Source organism: Rhinolophus sinicus, chromosome 17 (genome assembly GCF_057876585.1).
Source record: "Rhinolophus sinicus isolate RSI-liver-muscle chromosome 17, RSI-T2T, whole genome shotgun sequence".
In the NCBI taxonomy this organism is placed as follows: Eukaryota; Metazoa; Chordata; class Mammalia; order Chiroptera; family Rhinolophidae; genus Rhinolophus; species Rhinolophus sinicus.
In genome coordinates, this window is record NC_142517.1 from 212,558,450 (window position 1) to 212,576,806 (window position 18,357).

Below are 18,357 nucleotides of genomic sequence, written 5' to 3' on the forward strand. Positions count from 1 at the left end.
GTCACGCTGAACAGACGTTTAAGGACATCAAAGAGAAAGGTAAACTCCCCGGTGTTCTCCAAGTCCTTACCCTCCGAAAGGGCCCATAGCGGATTATCAGATTGCCGAGGCAACCTGAGAACCAGAGGAAAACACAGACGTGTTCAGAGGAAACTGACTTTTCACCCAGACCCCAAGTGCAGCCAAACCAAGGTCTGACTGTGATGGCAACCGGCTCCCGAGGCAGCGCATGAGGCCTCAGGCTGACCCAACGTCGATCAGAAACCAGCATCCAAAGAACTGAAGCAAAACGGGGGCCACTCAGGGGCACGGGCCCCCAGGAGGCCGGGGCACTTGTGACCAAAGCTGGTGGAGTGCCCTGTGGTCTAAGACCTGCTGCCCTAACGCCGGGAAAGTGTGCACCAAGGGCCGCCCACCACCCGCCTGCGCCATGAGGCTGGGGCGTGGGCAGGGATCCTCACCCGTGGGCGGGACTGAGGTCCAATCAGCTCTGTGGGGGGCACTCTGGCAATGAATGTTAAAGGTCTTTAAGGGGCACATACCCTTTGCACCCCCAAAATCCAGCTCTAGACATTTATTGTAAGCAAGTAATCCAAGAAGGGGGCAGAGATGGGTGTCCAAGAGCCCTCCAGCCCCTTCCCCATGCTGGGGGCTGTCGGAAACAGGCTGTGCAGTGGGCGGGCGACCCCCAGCAGATGCCGTCGGCCATTGGAAGGGCGGGCCTGGCAGGCATGGTGACAGGGAGAGATGCTGGGGTACCAAGCCGGTGACAAAGTCGGGCCCCAAAGCAGCGTGTACAGTCCGAGTCTATTTTTATGTGTGTATATCTGGATGCAGTGAGAAGTCGAAGGCTGGGAGGGTGGCATGCCGGAAGTTCCAGCGATGAGGAGAGGGAGGGGACGAGACCAGGACGGTGGCTTGTGTGTGCGTCATGTGTTGTGTTCATTCTCCGGGTTGTTTAAAATGAGCAAGTATTACTGCTGTCAATGGAAAAACTGCTCTTCCTAGTACATTTTTTTGGTGGCCTGGCAGGTGTCCTTGGTGCTTTTGCAGTGGTATTAAGACCAAATTCCAAATCCCTCAGGCCTGGATTCCTGCAGAATAGCATCCACGCAGGTGTCCAGAAAGGGTTCACCCTGCTTTTACCACCATCGTCCCCAAATGGGGAAACAGAGGCAGAGAACCACAGGACGGCTTCCCCAAAGCCCTGTAAAGTTCAGGACAAACCTGGTGTCAGCACTCCTCACTCCCAGATGGAGACGAGTCATCTCATTTGATGAAGAAGTTCGGGGACCCCCCAGCTCTGCTGGGTAAGTTCACAGATTCACATCCAAAATTCACCCCCAAATATGGTCATACCCAGGTGCTGTGTGGGCAGTCTGTTGGAGGAAGCGCAGAACCAGGATAAGTGGGAACCCCACCCAGGGATCCGCCTGGACCCCCTCCACCTGGGGCTTCCCTCCCCGCCTCCCAGGCTGCAATGGCCACAGAGGAGCCCCCACCTCGAAGACGCACCCCCATCAACACATCCCATCCCAGGAGTCAGGCACCTCTTGCTGCACCTTCTTCAAAGAAGGGGAACCTTCCCTGTGCGGCTGCAGTCAGGGGTTTCAGAGCCTGTCTCACCCCACACCCCAGCTTACGGGGAGGGGCACAGACAGGCTCAGCACTGGCCCCGGCTGGGACCCGCGGGGTCCGCTCCCACCAACAGACCACCAGCGGCCGGCTCTAGCAGAGAGGAGATCATGGCACACGGGGGCTGGGGGTGCCTTGACCAAGGTCACAGGGAGCGCAGGGCAGCGTGGGAGGGCGCGCTCTCAGCCCTCCGAGATGCTCATCTCTCTGTGGAACCTTGAGTCTTAAAAGTAATTGGAAATTGATTTTCTTTTACTCTGTGGTCCTTACATTTCAAGGGTCTAATTTCAGGATTTGGCTGATCTCTCCAGCCAGTCTACCTCCCGATCCCCCACCCCCACTGCGGGCCCGGCAGAGGGCTGGCAGTGTGTCCTTGCCGGCCCCCAGGTCCCTTGTGGACAGTGTCCTGGAGGACCTTCCTGGCGGGCTCCCGCTGCTTTCAGAATGCAGGCCTGAACCGTTTGGTGGGACCCAGTGCAGTCCCCCTCATCCAGATTCATGACTCAGGCCAACGCCCAGTGCCGTGTGGGCAGCGGGGAAGCCGTGGTGGTGACATGTCTCCTTGTGGGCCACCCCCCCCCCCCCCGCACGCCAGGCAGAGCGCTGCCACTCCCCCCATCCTGGTGTGCTGCACCTTCCGCTGTGCACACAGGTGCTTGCCTGCATCCCCCAGCCTGCCTGAGACGGCCCAAGCCAGCACACTGCGCAGAGCTCCCCACCAGCACCTGGCACCTCGCAGCACCCTGAGGCGGGAGTTCACCCACCTTCAAAGGGGAAGTGGGTTCACAGAGGTTGGGCCTCCCCATGGTTTGCACGGCCGCGGGTGGGCGAGGGACATGCTGCCCTGGTTCCCCTGCACCCCAAGGCCTCGCTGGGACTGGACTGGATTTGAGTCTCCAGCCACAGCCATCCTTGGCCTCGCCTGCCCAGCCTCAGAATCCCCCAGACACCGGCCCCACTGGCCACTGGCCCCTCTCCCGTGCTGTGCTCACGGGGCCTGGCAGCGTGTGGGGCCAGGCTGCTAGGGCTCTGCTCCTGGATGCAGAGCACGGGGCTGACCTCGTGCCCCGAGCTGGCCTGGGCCAGCCCAGCCGCCCCTCGGGCCCCTCCCACTCGGTTTGCAGAGCAAAGCCAGGAGCCCAGTGAGCCGCCTGTGGTCAGAACAGAACGCTTGGGCAGCTCTCCCGAGGTTCTGAGACTCGTCAGCCTGTAATTGGATAGAACGCGGCTCTCAGTGAGGCTGATGATGAGCTAGGGGACAGAGGAAGGGTGGCCCTGGGGCTGAGACCATCATTCGCCCCCACCCCCACACCCCGCCATCACAGGTGCCCACGAGAACTCCTGTCCACACCCTTTGCACCCCCACCACCAAAAGTCACCAAGGCCACCTACACCCCCCCAGCCCTCGCCTCTACTGTCCTGGGAACTGGACACAGTCTATTTGGGAAAACGGATAGAGGAGCTGGCCTCCTAGGCGGCCACTTCCTGAGGCTCCCGCTCTGCAACCTCTGTCTGCACACGAGGACGGGGCACAGGGAGGCCACAGCCTGGGTCCAGCCTGCTCGGCCCCGCCCCCCTATTGGCTGTCAGGTCACAGCGTCCTCACCTCCGTGATAACACACCCACATCTAGGCAGGGCGGGGGCTCAGGGAGACCCCATAACGGAAGGTGCCCACAGCAGCAGCACCTCTGGGCTGTGCCCTAGATCTGGGGTGCGGTTTGGGCCCGGCCGGAGCATAAACGGGGCTTTCTCAGCTGTTTGCTCCGTTCTCCCTGTGGCCTGGCTGGGCTTCCTGCCAGGGGAAGCCACTCGTCACCCGGGGCTGGGCCGCAGTGCAGCAAGCCTTCGCCGACCCTGATCACTTCCAGAGGCCTCCCTGCTAGAGGGGCACAGGCCTTGCTCCAGAGCGTCCTGGGGGACCGCTCTGTGGTTTAGGAGCAGCAGCTGGGGGGGGGGGGGGCACGGCCCATAGCAGCGTACCCCACTCCGGCCGGGACAGCTGTGCCCTGGAGGGGCTCTGGGGACAGGACAGATGCGTGACAAGAGGGAAACCACTCACACTCCTGACCAGACTTCCAGGAACTCAGGGGCAGGAGCAGCAAGGCCGGGCTCTGAGCTCAACCTCCCAAAATAGCCCAGGGTGCGGCCAGTGGTGAGGGAGGGCAGCTGACTTCAGGCCACAAGCACCCCCGGAAGCCCCAGCTGTCTGGCAGCCGCACCTGCTCGGCTCAGAGCCGGAATGTGGCCTCAGCAGAGGGGCGAGGACGCTGCAGGGCCACCCACCGCCTGGAGCCCAGCCTCTCTGCAGCTCCCAGAAAGGGCCACCGTTTCCCACCCTGCGTGTCCCTCACTTACCTTGAACCAGCCCTGCCCCTCGCCTGGCCTGGATCGGTCAGGCAACCTGGCCCCAACGCCCCCAGTGCTGAGGAGAGGTGGGCACTGGGATACGGGAGGGGAACTGCCACCCCTTGAAACGGCCTCGGGGTGGACTGTGGCCCCACACCCCCAGGCAGAAGACCGTCTTGCTTCCTTCAGGGGTGTCTCTGTGAACTCAGGAGAGATTTACTAAACCCAAAACAGTGAGTGATGAATTTTCATTTCATTCTTAATTGTGATTCATGTTTTCTCCACAAACGCTTCTGAGCCTCCCAGGACACAAGCTCTCGCTTGCTGCCCCCACCACGGACCCCACTGCAGCTCTGGGGACACCCACACACCCCAAGATGCCCGGTCCGGGCCCATGAGGACGTGCTCTGGAGAGAAGGACTAGGGGAAGCCGGCATCCGGGCCCTGCGTCTTCTGGGGCTCGTGGTTTTCTTTGGGGTGTCCTCTAGCAGTGTCCATGCCGTCGGGATCTGCGGGGCCGATGGCAGACCACAGGACCCAGGACACCCTTCGCCTGCAGCAACAGCCAGGCCAGGCTCACCGCACTCAGTAGAGGCCGCTGTCCTGGGGCAGTGGGGCTGAGAAAGGGTGAGGGCAGCTTCTCGGACCCGCACCACCAACAGGGCAGCCACCAAACTGCTCTCAGGGCTTCTGCCAGTCGGGAGACAAGCAACAAAGTCCTGCAACTCAGCTAAATTGGGGGGTGAGACAGAGACCAGAAGGAGAGAAAGGGGGCAAGCGTGTGCCAGGCACGGTGTTCCCGACAGATGGGCACCAAGTGCAATGGCCCTGGGGCTGCAGTGTGCTGGGCTGTTCCAGGACAGCAAGGGGACAGGCAGCATGGCTAACAGTGGTGGTGGGGGCCAGAAGACATGGGGCGGTCGGGGGGCTTTTCCTCTCACTCTGACGGTAAACCTGCTGGGGGGGCTGCCAAGCAGCAGCCATGCCTGGAACTCGTGTGGAAGACAAAAGAGGCGCAGGTGCTGATGGCTTGGAGTGGGGGTGGAGCGAGGGGCAGGGTCGAGTGGGTGGAGCTGAGCCTGGACCACTCACCTGGTGCTCCCGGGATGGGGCGGGCAGCACGTGACTTGGCACTTGGTCCTGATGACCTGCTTCCCCGGGGGGCTGCAAGGACCCCCCTGGCCTGGACCTCAGCTCTGGGTTTGAGCTCGGCCGGTCTGGGCTGGGTTCCAGGCTGAGGCTGTCCCCACCCCTTTGGGTCTTCAGCAGATGGTCTCTGCAGAAGCTTCTGGAACCTGGTACAGGAGCTGCCATCACAGGAATAAGAGGGGCCCCCTCTCTGCCCATCACCCCTCACGAACACTGGCCCAGAAGCAGCCCAAGGGCGTCCTGTGTGAGACCAGTGACTGGTGCAGGCAGTGGTTCTGGGGAGCCCCTAGGCTGGTGACCTCGAGGGCAGGGGGCAGGAAGGGCCTGGGGCAGGGAAACAAGGGGGCTCTGTGCTAGAGGCCGGGGGGAGAGGTGGGGCCTCCTCGGGGCCTTTGAAGTCCTGGTCTCAGCCACCCCGAGGCCGGCGTGGGACTGTGCCAGAGGGAGTCTCCCACAGTGGTTTCCTGCCCCTGGGGAGAAGCGTGGGAAGAAGGGGCAGTGGAGTGGGGCTGGAGTGGGAAAGGGGGAGGGCGGACAGGCCCCAACGCTCACCTCACAGGGGCACCGAGCCGTCTTTGGGTCGGGCCTTGGACTTAGGTCTCCAGCCAGCAGGCAGGTCCCAGGGGCGACACTCACTTCCCCTTCACAGCCAGGATCTTGCTCAGCCCGAGTCCTCTAACCCCCGATCCTCTCTCTGTAACCCACCCCAGGTTCCTCAGACAGAAGCCTGCGCAGCCTGACCCAGCAGCCATGTGCCCAGGCTCCGTGGGGGCCCCTCCGGAGCGCAGCACTGGCATCTGGGGCTGGCATCTGGTCGCTCCGTCATGGGCCTCCCTTTTCGTATATGCAGACTAAGTGGTTCCTTCTTCCCAAATGTTCATGCTCAGGCCCTGGGCTGGGCCCCCAAGATGGGGGACTGGGACCCAGGATCAGGAAGAGGGTCCTAGAAGCTGCCCAGGCCCGGCCTCCAAGGAAGAAAGAGCAGGGGACAGAGGCCTGGGGAGGGGGGTGCAGAGAGGGCTGCGGGGCTCCCTGCAGCCCAGCCTGTCCCCCCCGGCCCAGGAAAGCAAGTTGTCCCCACACCTACCCCGTGTCCGGGCCGGGAGTGCCAGCTCCGTTCACTGCCCACTGGAAATGTCCCACCTTGACCCACTGTGAACAGCCAGTGGAGGCCAAAATAATCTATTCTTTATAGTTACAATTTCAGTGTTAAATGTATCATATGTACAAAGAATTCACGTAACGATATGTACATTTTAGTAAAATAATAAATACATGTCATATGGCTTGAGAAATGCAATAAAAGCTGTACCGTTAAAACAGGAGGATTAAGCCAAAGGAGGCCATGAATAGATTTCTGCAGGTCTTCACACTTGGATGGAGGAAAAATTATATTTTTATTTTCACTCACCTCCCAGACCCTCCAGAGAAGGGAGGTGGCTGTGGGCACCTTACACTTACCTCTCCCACACCCTCACGCTCACACTCATCTGCACACACGCACGCATGCGTACATGCACAGCCTGGGCTGTCAGATGGCTGGGGGCATCCTGAGGTGCTGACCCACCCACCCAGCTGCCCTTCGAGAGCCTCTCATGGCCCCCACCTCCGAGACACCTGCTCCAGGAAGCCTCCTGGGCTGGCCACAGGCAGGTCCGACTCCAGCCCAGTCCCTGGTTCCTGTCCCCTGTCCCACACGGGCCACGACCAGTCCAAGGCCAGGCCTTCAGGCTTCAGACACAGTGTCCCCTGGGGCAGGCTTGGTGCAGGCACCTGCAGGCCCTCCCCACCCCTGGCCTCCAGTGGGACTTGGTGTCAGCGAGCCTGGCCATTGGCCCTGCCAGACCCGCCCTGGCCCTCGTCTTTTCCTGGTCACAATGTGACTTTGGGACCTGGGCTCCTGGATGAGAGTAGAGGTGACATCGAAGCCATCGCTCTGCACTGTCCAGCTGGCGTCCAGGGATGGCCAGGCCTGACGTCACCGGGAGCTGCTCCTCACAGCCCAGGGACCCCGTGCTTGGGTCCTGTGTGAGAACGGCCACTCCGCCCTCCCTCGAGACCAGGGGGAGGGGGAGCGGCCGGGCCCAGAGGGTCCTCTGATGCCAGCAGAGGCCAGTTGCATTCCTGAGGAGACACAGCAGCCTGGTGATCACAGGCTGCCCCCAGGGAACCCAGCTGGGAGGATGTACATTCAGCAAATCTGCCCCTGCCTCACATGGCCAGCCAGGCCCCTGCAGGCCCTGGGAGGGGTCCAGGGACCCAGGACAGGAAGCCACGGCCCCAACGCTGAGGCTGAGCCGGGATAACATTTACACATATTTAAATGTAAAGCTAGGTGTTTACAAACTAAATGGTGACAGTGACAGGAAGCCAATAAAACTGGTTGACACCAGTGCCATGGCCCTGGTGGCTGAGGTGCCCTTTCACTGGGTCTTCCCATTCTGACACAGCTCCCAGCGGCCATGCCTGTGTGTTTCCTTCTTACGCTGTCAGCAGAGCGTGAGGGAAGTTCTGTGGGGAGGGCTTGGAGCGCAGGTGGGTTTGGGCAGAGTCCTCAGTGGCCCCGCATGACGTGAATTTGGCTTGCAGCCAACACCAATTCGGGAGACCGCCAGGAAGGGCTTGGGCCCTTGTCATCCAGGAGGGAAGGACACCTCCCCCAAACCCTGGCAGGGCCCTGGATGGGTGCAGTCAGGGCCCTCTTCCTAACGGGAGTGCAGTGAGCCACACGCCTGACAATCTTAGTGTCCTTGTCGGCCTGACATGACAGCCTCAGGCCACAATGCTGCCAGCGCCCCGCAGCCTCTCTGAGCCACGTGCCCAGCTGTCCTCTGGAAATGGAAGACAGGCAGACAACGGGCTGGGGTGTGGGAGAGGGGTGATCGTCTCCGAGGCCTACAGAGCAGACAAAAACGACAGCTAGCCAGGCCCTCAAGCAGAGAGCTGCACCCCACCCATGTGCACACCTGGCCCCGCACAGCTGGCAGTCCCTTCCCTGCGCCCCGTACCTGCACCTCTGCCCACCGCTGCTTCTGTGGGGACGCAGAGCCTGGGAGGGGCCGGCTGGAGCAGTGCCCTCTCTGGGGTGCTGGCTGAAGGGCAGGATCCAGCCTCCACTGAAAGCACCATCCAGCCTGGGCTGGGCACCAGAGTCCAGTCTCCACAGACAAGACCGAAACTGGGGCCCTGGGCCGCCTGCTGCGGAGGAGGCGCCATGGCCTCCCTGCTCTGAGCGTGAGAGCAGGAACACAGCCAGCAAATCACCCATGAAGCATTCAAACCTCCCCACGCGGCTTCACGCCAACCATTCTGTGGGGAGACTGCTGGTGTTTTGTTTTTGTTTTCGTTTTTAGGAGAAAGTGATGAAAATAGATTAGTGGGCAAAATTTAAAGCATACCTCTCCCCTGGAAGGTGAAGAGGCCAAAATGAGCAGATGGAAAGCAGCAAGTTGGAAAACACATGCTGAGTGGTGGGAGCCTGTCCATCCCTGGGGGGCCCGTGCTGGTTCTCAAGGGCCCTGGAGCTGAGAAGCAGGGGTGCCGCCCGAGAGAGCAGAGAGAGGGATCCTCACGCAGGGGTGCGGGGAGGAGCCCCCAGCGAGGGCTCCGTCCCCTTCATTCTCTTGTCTCTGAGGCTGTGTCGATAAACACGTGCGGCTCCTGGGCAGTAGTTTCCTCCAAGCGGGTTTGGAGAGGCCGTCTCCACTGGCAGCAACTCAGTTCCGGGTCCCAGTGCTGCTGAGGAGACAGCAGTGAGCAGGTCAGAACATCGAAGGCTGTACACACTTCCATGGGCATGGTTGTTTTCTCAGCAACCTTTCCCCTCAAGAATAATTGACACACAGGAAGTTCAAAAGCCATAAATGTGTAGCTTGATGCACTTAAAAAAGTGACACGCTGTGAAGCCATCGTCCAGACGAAGACAGAGAGGGTGAGCGGAGCCCCTGCACCGCCACTGGCCTCACAAAGGAAACCACTATCCTGACTCCATCACCACCGGAGAACTTGGTCTGGGCTGGACCTTCACGGGGATGAACCCTCGCAGCGCGTCCCCTCTGTGTCTGCTTCTCCTGTGCAGGTTGCATTTGTGAGGTTCATCCAGACAGTTACAGGCAGACGTTCCTTCTTTTTCTGTTGCTGCAAGCAACTGTGTGACTGTCTCCTTGTCTGGAAGCACGTACAGGATGGTCAGTGGACAGTGCACACGGTTTAGGGCCCTGCCTTCCTGCCGTGTCTCAGGGTAAACGCACACGTGCATTTCCAGGAACAGAGGTGGTAGCTCATTGGATCTGTGCGTGGGGCCGACCATGGAAGATGCCGCCCAACAGCTTTGTAAGTTCTTGCACAGGTCACACGCCCCCTGGCAGCAGGTGAGGCCACCTTCACCCTGCATGGTGACAGCCCTTGGCTCGGTCGGTCCTTTAAATTAGCCATTGTGGTGATCAGCGCAGCTTTCATTTTGCATTTCCAGGGTGGCCCTTGATGTTGAGTGCTTCTCCACATGTGTATTTACCATTTTGTGAGTGCGTTCCGAGTCCGAGCCCATTGAGAAAGGCGAGTGGTCCCTGCACACTCATTGCTTCATAGTTGACCTTGGGCCAGATCCACTGTCAGGTTCATCCGAGCGTGGAGACAAAAGATGGTTCACTCTTGGAGGTGAAGTTTGCTTTCAATGCCAGGATATACACTGACTTTTCAAAGCCAAAACCAGTGTGAAGACAAACTTCCACTCGAGATCAGTGTGTTTTATGCACAACCCGCCACCAGGTCTCTGAGACGTGGGCTGTAACTGCTCTGGGCCGCTCCAGGTCCAGAAACGCTAGGAGTGCATGGAGAAGCAGAACGGGCTGGATGGAGGGCTGAGAAGCGGGAAGGCAGGTGGACCCAGGCTGTCCAAAGGCCCAGTGTCCCCAGCCTCTCACACCACCAGGCCAGGCACCCTGGGCAACTGGCCGCAGCCTCAGACCTGAGGTCAGGCAGCCTCTGCCCCTCCCAGCTGTGTTTTTCGGACACTGTCCAGCCCTTCTCACGGCCAATCCCCACCTAACGACAGAAAAGCAGGGCTCCTGAGCACATCTGACTTCCTCCTGCTCTCGGGTCAAACTCCAGTTGGCCACCTGCTCCCCAACACAGAGGAGCCCCCCACCAGCCTCTAGGAAGCAGCACGGAAGCAGCCTGGAGAGCCCAGCTGGACAGGACACTGGGGCCCCAGGTCTGGCATCCCCACCACACCCCGCTCCACCATGCCCCCTGCAGGCTGCCCTGTGCTGTGCTCACGGGCAGGTCTCAGAGCCCCCAGGCCCATGGCGGCCCTGCTCCCTGGGCTCAGCCCCAGCATGGAGCCCAGTCCTGCTGGGCTGTGGGCACGCGGTCTCGGGAGGTGGGGGCTGCTCTGGCAAGCGGAGGCCCCTTCCTCAGGCCCAGGAAGGACCCGGCTTGATGCAGGCGCCGTGGCAGTCCCACTCAACGGCTGCACTAACCGAGCTTCCCAGTGCCCATGGCAGATGGTGCCCACATGGGCCCAGCCCCCATATCCCGTGGGTGCCCAGACGTCCTCATCACCACAGCCCCCGCTGGAAGGTCATCCATCTCCCCACTGCCCCCCCCCCCCAGCACTTTCTGCAGCTCACAAGGTGTGGGCGGGCATTGTTCTGGGGAACAGCGAATGCACCCTAACACTTCAGTCAGTCAGTCAAATCGGTGGTGGGCTGGTAAGTGGTCAACAGCGGCTCGCAGAGGGAGCCGGGCTGCTGTGCAGTGTTTGCTCATTTCCATGGTGTAAACGCTGCCAATGTAAATTGCTGTCGTAGGTCGCTGGCCGTGGGGGTGGGGGGCATATGCACACAGGGGGCACGCTCCAGCCCACGCCGGCCCAGGCACCAGGGAGGCCACGTGCTGGTGTAGGTGGGCATGACCCTCCCACCCCGGCCTTGACCCAGCACCTGGCTCCACCGTGGGCAGCTGCTGGTGTCATTGGCAGGACAGGTCATGCCTTCCTCCCTGGGCCTCTGCAGTTGTCCCGTGTCAGATCCCTCAGCTGAGCAGGCCTGCAAGTCCTCTTGGCTCTGCCCGGCCCTCCCCACGCTTCCCCAAATGCCCCAGACCCCAGCCCACAGAGCACATCCTGCTGGAGGGGTCCAGGAGCTGGGCTGGGCTGGGACCTGCCTGTTCACGCTGCCTGAGCTTATGGGCTGCAAAAGCCCGAGGACCAGCCTGCCCCGAGCAGCCAGGCTGTTGGCCCGGCACCCTCCCCCAGCTCTGAGGGCTGCTCAGCTCTGACAGTCCACACCCTCCCCCAGCTCTGAGGAGCAGATGGCAGCGGGGGACGGAAAGGACTCGGAACGGCAGGGCCTCAGTGTGCACCCACACGCACGTGTCCCCACAAGTAGGCTCCTGCCTGCAGGGTCTGCTGGCAGTGGAGCCCACGGGGACGGGAGCGGGGCGGTACTTGCCGCTTCTGCCATGGTCGGTGGGTGACAAGACCAGCCCAGAGTTAAGGGGAGCAGGAAATAGACCCCACCCCGATGGGAGAGGCAGCAAAGGAGCTCTGGGCAAAACTGGGGAGCACCTGTGAACAGGCCACTGCGTGTTCCGTGTGCTCCGGGGGAGAAGCCAGACAGGGCCACGTGTCACCCGATCCCACTGGTGAGGGGTGTGCCCGGGGACACTGGAAGCAGGCAGCGCAGCTCAGGCCCCGGGAGGGAAAGGGAGTGACTGCTGTCCTGATGGGGTTTCTTCGGGGTGATGAAGGGGTCTGGGATGAATGGCGAAGGTCGCACAGTCTGTGAACACATTCGAAGGCAGCTGAGTTGTACACGTGACATGAGTGAACGCTATGGTATGTGAGGTATGTCTCGATAAAACTGTCACTTAAAGTAGCCCCCACCACCAGATGTACCAGCTGTTTTCCCTGCCCACCCTGCACTCAGCCATTTCTCAGACACCCTCGGGCCCCTCTTAGGGGGCTGCGTCCAGAGCCACCGGGAGCTCTGTGTCACTACCCACAGTGGTCAGGCTTCTGGCCTTTTCTGTGGGACGAGCTGAGAAATACATACGCTTGACCAGAACAGTGAATGAGTTTATACTGACACTTACAACGCAAGCTAACGAGAAGCATGTTCTCAGTTAACTCCTTTTGTAGCTGCATCTCTTGTCTTTGACACTGAAAGTCTGGGTTTCTAATCACTGAACTCCTTTCATTCCACAGCAGAAACGTAAATACGTACAACACGTGGTTCTGGAAATACCAACATATTACTTCTAACAAGTGAGTGATACGGTTTCTGTCATCCTTGAACAGCCAAAGAATTGAAAATCACAGATAAACGTCATCTCAGCCTTTCACTCAGAATATTCAAGTATCAGCGGTGTCTGGAAACTGTGACTAGGAACCCTGCTCCTACTCCTGCGTGCGGAGATGGGTGAATCATAGGACTGTAAAATAGTGAAGTCATGACATCTCCAGTGGCTAGACTGTAACTCTGACAATTCCTGAGTCACCTAGTGTGGAATCATGATGTCCCAGAGCTGAACGGGGCCCCAGAAGTCTTCTCTGCTGGAGAACCTTGTCCAGAGGCTTCTGGCTGGAGGCACCCCGCCCTCCTGTTGGCTGCGGCTCACCTGGAGCCCTGGGGACACCTCCCAATGCACATTCTCCATGCAGCTGACAGCCGGCAGCGCCCTGGGCTCAGTGCCCATTTTGAAAACACCAGTGAGGCCTTTCTCCGGCTCAGGAAAGGATGGGGGAGGGGGCATGAGCCCTGGAAGGCCGGAGGCACCTGTCCTGCCTGTGGGATGTGGGTTTCTCCCAGCGGGGGTTTCTGGCCACTGCTGGCTGACCCCCCTTTCAGGCCCTGTCGCGTGGCCTACAGGCAGGCCCTCCCCAGGACCAAAGGCAGCCAGACCTGCAGACCTCCCACAGACCTTTCCCAGCACGGCCAGCACCATTGCACTGGACAACACCTAATGGAACGAGGGTTCTGTCCTCCTGGACGTCCGCAGGAGTCCGGCAGAGGGACTGACTCTCCCAGCCCCCCCACAGGGGTGTCGCAGCAACGACTAGGAAGCATCGGTCCTGCAGGCAGCTCAGCCCTGAGCAAAGCGTCCAGAGGGGTGGCCCAGCTGCCGAGCTGCCACTGAGGAATGTGGAAGTCACCAGGTGTGGCAGTGGGAGGCAGCACCACGCCCCTGGGGGCGCCAATCGGCTCCCGCCCTCCAGTTGCAAAGTAGGGAGCTTGACAACCAGACACTCACTTCATAGATGGACACTTGAGGCCAGAGAGTGGGGCGGGGGGCACCCCTGGAGCTGCCCCGTCCTGTGGAGACCCGCCCACATTCTCCTCACTTGGTCTGATGTTGGTGAGTGAGTAGCCATGAGGGCTTTGGGTGGGAGCCCTGGGGCATATTATCTCTGGGGGGGCGCTCGCCTGGGGAGGGTGCTGAGCAGCGCAGGGCAGCTTCCTGCCACTGCCTCCCCGGGGAAACCCCCGTCCATCTACCAGGCCACTCCTGTCTGGACGCAGGAGGCAAAACCCTCATCCTCAAGGAGACGATCCTGGGAAGGTGAGACGAGCCTGGCCTCTGGGGGGCTTTCCGGAAGCTTCTGTCTGACTGGCCATCCCAGGGAGCAGCGTGGATTGTCCAGTTCTTGGCTTGTGGCCCTCACTTATCAGAGGCCACCTGGCTGGGCTGTCACAAACAGCCTAGGGCAGTATTGACACGATTAGAAATTGCACCATAAAAAGCCAAAAATGTCTCACATTTTGTCACGCAGTAACAGAAGAACTAGAGCAGGCAAGGGTGGAAGGCTGGTTGGGGACACTAGAGCCCAGACCCCAGGTACAAGGAGTAGTGGCGACGGGGCGGGGCGGGTGCAGAATCCTGTAGGTGGCAGGACCCAGACACGAGGTGAGCTGGGCCCAGGCGCTGGGACAGCCCGGTCGTGGAGACAGTACCATCTCCCTCTGTTCTGCCCAGAGTCGTGTGTGGGTGGCCCCCATTCATCGGCCTCCGTGCTGGCCACAGAAAACCTTCCCAGCTGCAAACCAGGACACCGGCCCTGCTGGACCTCAGCGGCTCCCTGCTTCCAGGACCAGGGCTCAGCCCCTTACCACGTCCCGGCCCTTCCCGGGGCCACCGCCCTGCACCAGGCCTCACAGTGGCTCCCACACCCAGATGCCGACCTCACATTCCAGCAGGGCCTTGAGCCCTGAGCTGGGTGGATTCCGGGGGAGGGTGTGGGAGCTCCAGGCACTCCTGCCCAGGCTGCCCCCCAAATTGCCCTGGGGGGACCTGCGCTCCACTCAGCTCAGGGACCCACACCTCCTGGGCCCAGGCAGGCAGCAGTGTCACATGTGACAGCTAAGTCCTCAATCTGTTGAGCTCCTCCTGACTGGGTTCCTGTCCTCACAGCAAACACTTTTGTCCTGACCCCTGCAGGGGCGAGCCCCGCACAGACCACGGACCGGGAGACGGACAGACACAGGCTCATGCAGGACAGAGCCTGGCTGGGAGTGCTGTGACTCTGCAGAGAGGGGCTGGGGCTGGAGGGGAGAAGTTCAGGTTTCATCCTGAAGCAACAGAGGCCATGGGGTTTCCTGAATGAGGTGCAACGAGATCAAGTTTGGGGTGGTCAGAGACAGCTGACCACAAACCCTCTTACCCTTTGACATCAGCACTGAAATAGCCAGCCAGGTTTGGGGTCCTCAGACCTGCCCTTCTGTCCCCAGGATTGCAGCTGGCATGTGGGGCCCCCCTCTCCGGACACCAGGGGAGCGCCCTTCCCCATGAGCGGGAGTGGGGTCCGGCCTGCTGGCCTTTGGGCGTCACCTGCTCAGGCTGTCTCCTCCCTGCTCCCAGGCCACCCCGAGGCTGTCCCCTGCTTCCAGAGCACATGCCCTCACTCCACGGACACCCCCGCCCTGAGAAGCCCTGCCCAGAGGCACACTCATGCGTGGCAGTCCCTTGAAAACTCCTACAGGCCAGGGATGGCCACCTGGGCCACCGGTGGGTGGACAAGCTTCACCAAGAAAGTCACCTGCTGTCTTCTGCCTTATCTTCTGCCCCCAGTGAGCAACCAAGGGGACAAGGAGCTACAGTCACTCCCCTCCAGTCTAGAAGATCTGCTGACGTTCTGGCTTTGCCTATGTTCAAGCGGCCAGGGCGGGGCCTGGGTGAGGGCGGGGCCTGGGTGAGGGCGGGGCCTGGATGAGGGCGGGGCCTGGATGAGGGCGTGGCCTGGATGAGGGCGGGGCCTGGATGAGAGAGGGCACAGGGAGCGGTGGGGGGCGCAGGGAGCGGTGCGGGGGGGGGGGGGGGGGGGGGCAGGGAGCGGTGGGGGGGGCAGGGAGCGGTGGGGGGGCAGGGAGCGGTGGGGGGGCAGGGAGAAGCCAGGGGCCACAGTCTCACACGCCAGATGGCGACATGGCTGTCTGGCACTGCTGGTGACAAGGGCCTGCCCCTGCCCGGCTCTGTGCCTGCGTCCCTCCCCGCCCTCCCCAGCGCCACCTGCTCTCCTGCCTATTGTGCCTTCCTGCCCCCGTTCCACTCACAGGCCTGCGCCCACCTTGGAGGGGACCCCACCTATGTAACTGTGCTTGGAGGGGCCCCCTTGCGGCTGTGCACCAGCTCAGGGAGGAGGCAGCACATGTGTCATGATTGCTGAACGTTGACAGAGTCGGGGCAGCAGCCGGAAGGACCTGGAAGGCACAGCCCTCGCCTGGCAGCCCCTCCGCACCTCAGCAGCAGGTCACACACTTGTGGAGGACTCAGCCAGTGTCCTGGGTGAGCATGAACTTTCCTGCCTGTGTCAGGGGTGAGGGTGGGTGGGGGCAGGCGCGTTACCCAGCAGACTCCTGGGCCACTCAGTTCTTCCCCAAACCCCTGATCCTCCTGCCACCACTACTCGGTCTCTGGGGGCCGAGAGCTCACACATGGCAGGACCCCTCAGAGACACTGAAACAGGTCCTGAGCACTGATGCCCCTCCCGACACCCAGCCTAGCAGGAGGCCCACCCAACGAGCTGTGGCTGGAGCCAGTGGGGGAGGTGGACTTGCCCAGAGTCCCCTCCAAGCCTTTGGAGAGGTGGGGACAGCTGCAGGCTGGGGACTCGGCTGAGAGGACTTCTCCAAAGCCATGGTCCACTGTGGCCCCCGCTGATAGGCAAGGGCTGTGTAAGGAGAGTGGATTTGGTGTCAGGCCGGCTGGGGTGATGTCAGCTCATCACTCAGCAGCTGAGTCACTCAGGCCAGCTGCTCAACCTCTCTGAGACTCATGTGTGGGATGGAGCCAGAAATGCCTACTGGCTTTGGGGATCTTGTGGGGACAAAAGGACTTGTGGAGCCACTGTGAGCAAAGCGCTGCTCCCCCAGCCACCACCTGGGCCTCCCACCTACGGCCCCAGGAAGCCACCTTCCCAGCCAGGTGCACCTGCTCCATCCGTAAGAGTTCTGACTGCCCACAACACTCAGGGCTGTGAGGGCCACTTCGCGGTGATAATAACAGCAGTGGCGGACACTGCTCAGTGCCCCCACACCACTCTCCCTCCAGCCTCAGTACAGAACTCTGATTTTGTGGGACAAAGACATTTCCCAGCCTCCTTGCAGCTCAAGGAAGCCAACACGAGGAAAGCAGACTCATACCACAGGGCTTCCAGGAGCGCTCCCGAGGGAGGGCCGACTCAGCTCAGAGGCTCCCGTTGCCCTGGGCCTGTTCCTCTCCTCCTGCCTGGAAAGCAGACATGAGGGAGGGAGCCCCGCAATCATTTTTGACCATGAGGCAGCCAAGAGCATGAAGCTGTGTGCTGCGGATGGCAGAGTGGCAAAACAGGGGAGCCAGGGTACTGATTAGATAATCAGAGTGACCATGTGGCCCCCACACTTCTGTCTGGGAGAATCAGCCCCGAATGTTTGAGCCACTGCCATTGGAGCTCCGTGACTAGCAGCCGTGTGCAATTTCTAATGGGTTCGTTGGCTGAGAAGCCCTGCTGCTCCGTGACCCAGCACAAGGCACTGCACGCACTTCTCATCTGTGCATGTCATCCATTTGCCACAACCGCCCTCGAAAGTGGCTATTACCAACCTCTTTTTCTGATGAGGAAAGTGCAGTTCAAAGCTGTTGGCAACTTGCCCAAGAGTCACAGCCAGGAGGAGGGGCCAGGATAGGGCCCAGGTCTGTGGAGCCCAGACCCCGCCCTTGGCCGAGGGCCCGCCGGGCATATGAGACGCGGCCAGAGTCTGGGTCCCAGCGCTTGGAGTCCTCCTGGCCGGGCCTGATGCACGCTGGCTTCGTAGGGTGGGGCTGAGCCTCATCTGAGGAGCGTGTGGCAGTGTGAGCATGGGTGTTAAGGACCAATGGAGGACAGAGATCAGCCTTCGGAGTGCTGGGGGGGACGCTGAGCCTGTGCCCGCGAGGCCCCAACTGGACAGTGCCTCCCCGGAGGTACCCCAGCTCTCAACGCACCAACCAGCACGTGTGAGCACACCTGGCACACCCGAGGGGCCTCCTGCACGCTGCCTGGGCTGTGTGACCCCAGGACTCACAGGTCTGGGAAACACTGTGCCTGGGAGACACTGTGCCTGGGAGACACTGTGCCTGGGAGACAGGCACGTGTCGTTCCTCCTTTTTCTGATTATAAAGAAAATATAGGACATTTAGAAATTGCAAAAAAGTGTGATCGAAAGCCTGCAGAAATCACCATCAATATAATTTGGATTCTCTCTACTGTTTCTGATCAACAACGAGGCTGCACCTTTTCACACTGGTGACCGGAGGCCCCCATGTTGTCCGTGATGCTGAACTCGGGGTGTCACGCATCTCACTGACTGTGAAAGTCCCTGGCAGTTACAGCTACGAAGTGCTGTCTTTCCTGCAGTTTGCAACTGTCCCTCCCCACCGGCAGTGGCCTCTTCATTCCTCTGTGTTTTCTGAAATACACACGTTTATAATCTGTAGGTTTTCAAAGCTGACATCTTTGTCCCAGGTTTCTTTGCTTATTTCTATATAGGACCTTTAGAGGCCCTCTGGAAGCTCAAAATGCATTTCACAAGTGACTGCTAACACACGTGTGAAATCATAGCGACAGAAATAGAAAGTGACGCGGACCCACCTTGCAAACCCTGAGACATGGGCGGGAGGTGTACAGCCCCTTCCAGGCAGCTGGGCCCCTCCCCCGATGGCACAGGCCCAGGAGGTCCTCTGCACTGCATGCTGGGGTTACCTGGTGAGAA

General features: G+C 60.7%; 2 long non-coding RNA genes across 2 annotated transcripts; both read left to right on the forward strand.

Annotated features, from left to right (window-relative positions):
- The first annotated feature begins 3,828 nt into the window (after positions 1–3,828).
- Positions 3,829–6,436, forward strand: LOC148754925 (uncharacterized). The gene is made up of 2 exons (XR_016019656.1): positions 3,829–4,215; positions 5,842–6,436. It is a non-coding gene; the product is annotated as an uncharacterized LOC148754925 (long non-coding RNA).
- A 5,466-nt stretch (positions 6,437–11,902) lies between these two features.
- Positions 11,903–18,096, forward strand: LOC109434618 (uncharacterized). Its single transcript, XR_012490547.2, has 3 exons — positions 11,903–13,489; positions 15,200–15,303; positions 15,684–18,096. It is a non-coding gene; the product is annotated as an uncharacterized LOC109434618 (long non-coding RNA).
- Positions 18,097–18,357: the final 261 nt, after the last annotated feature.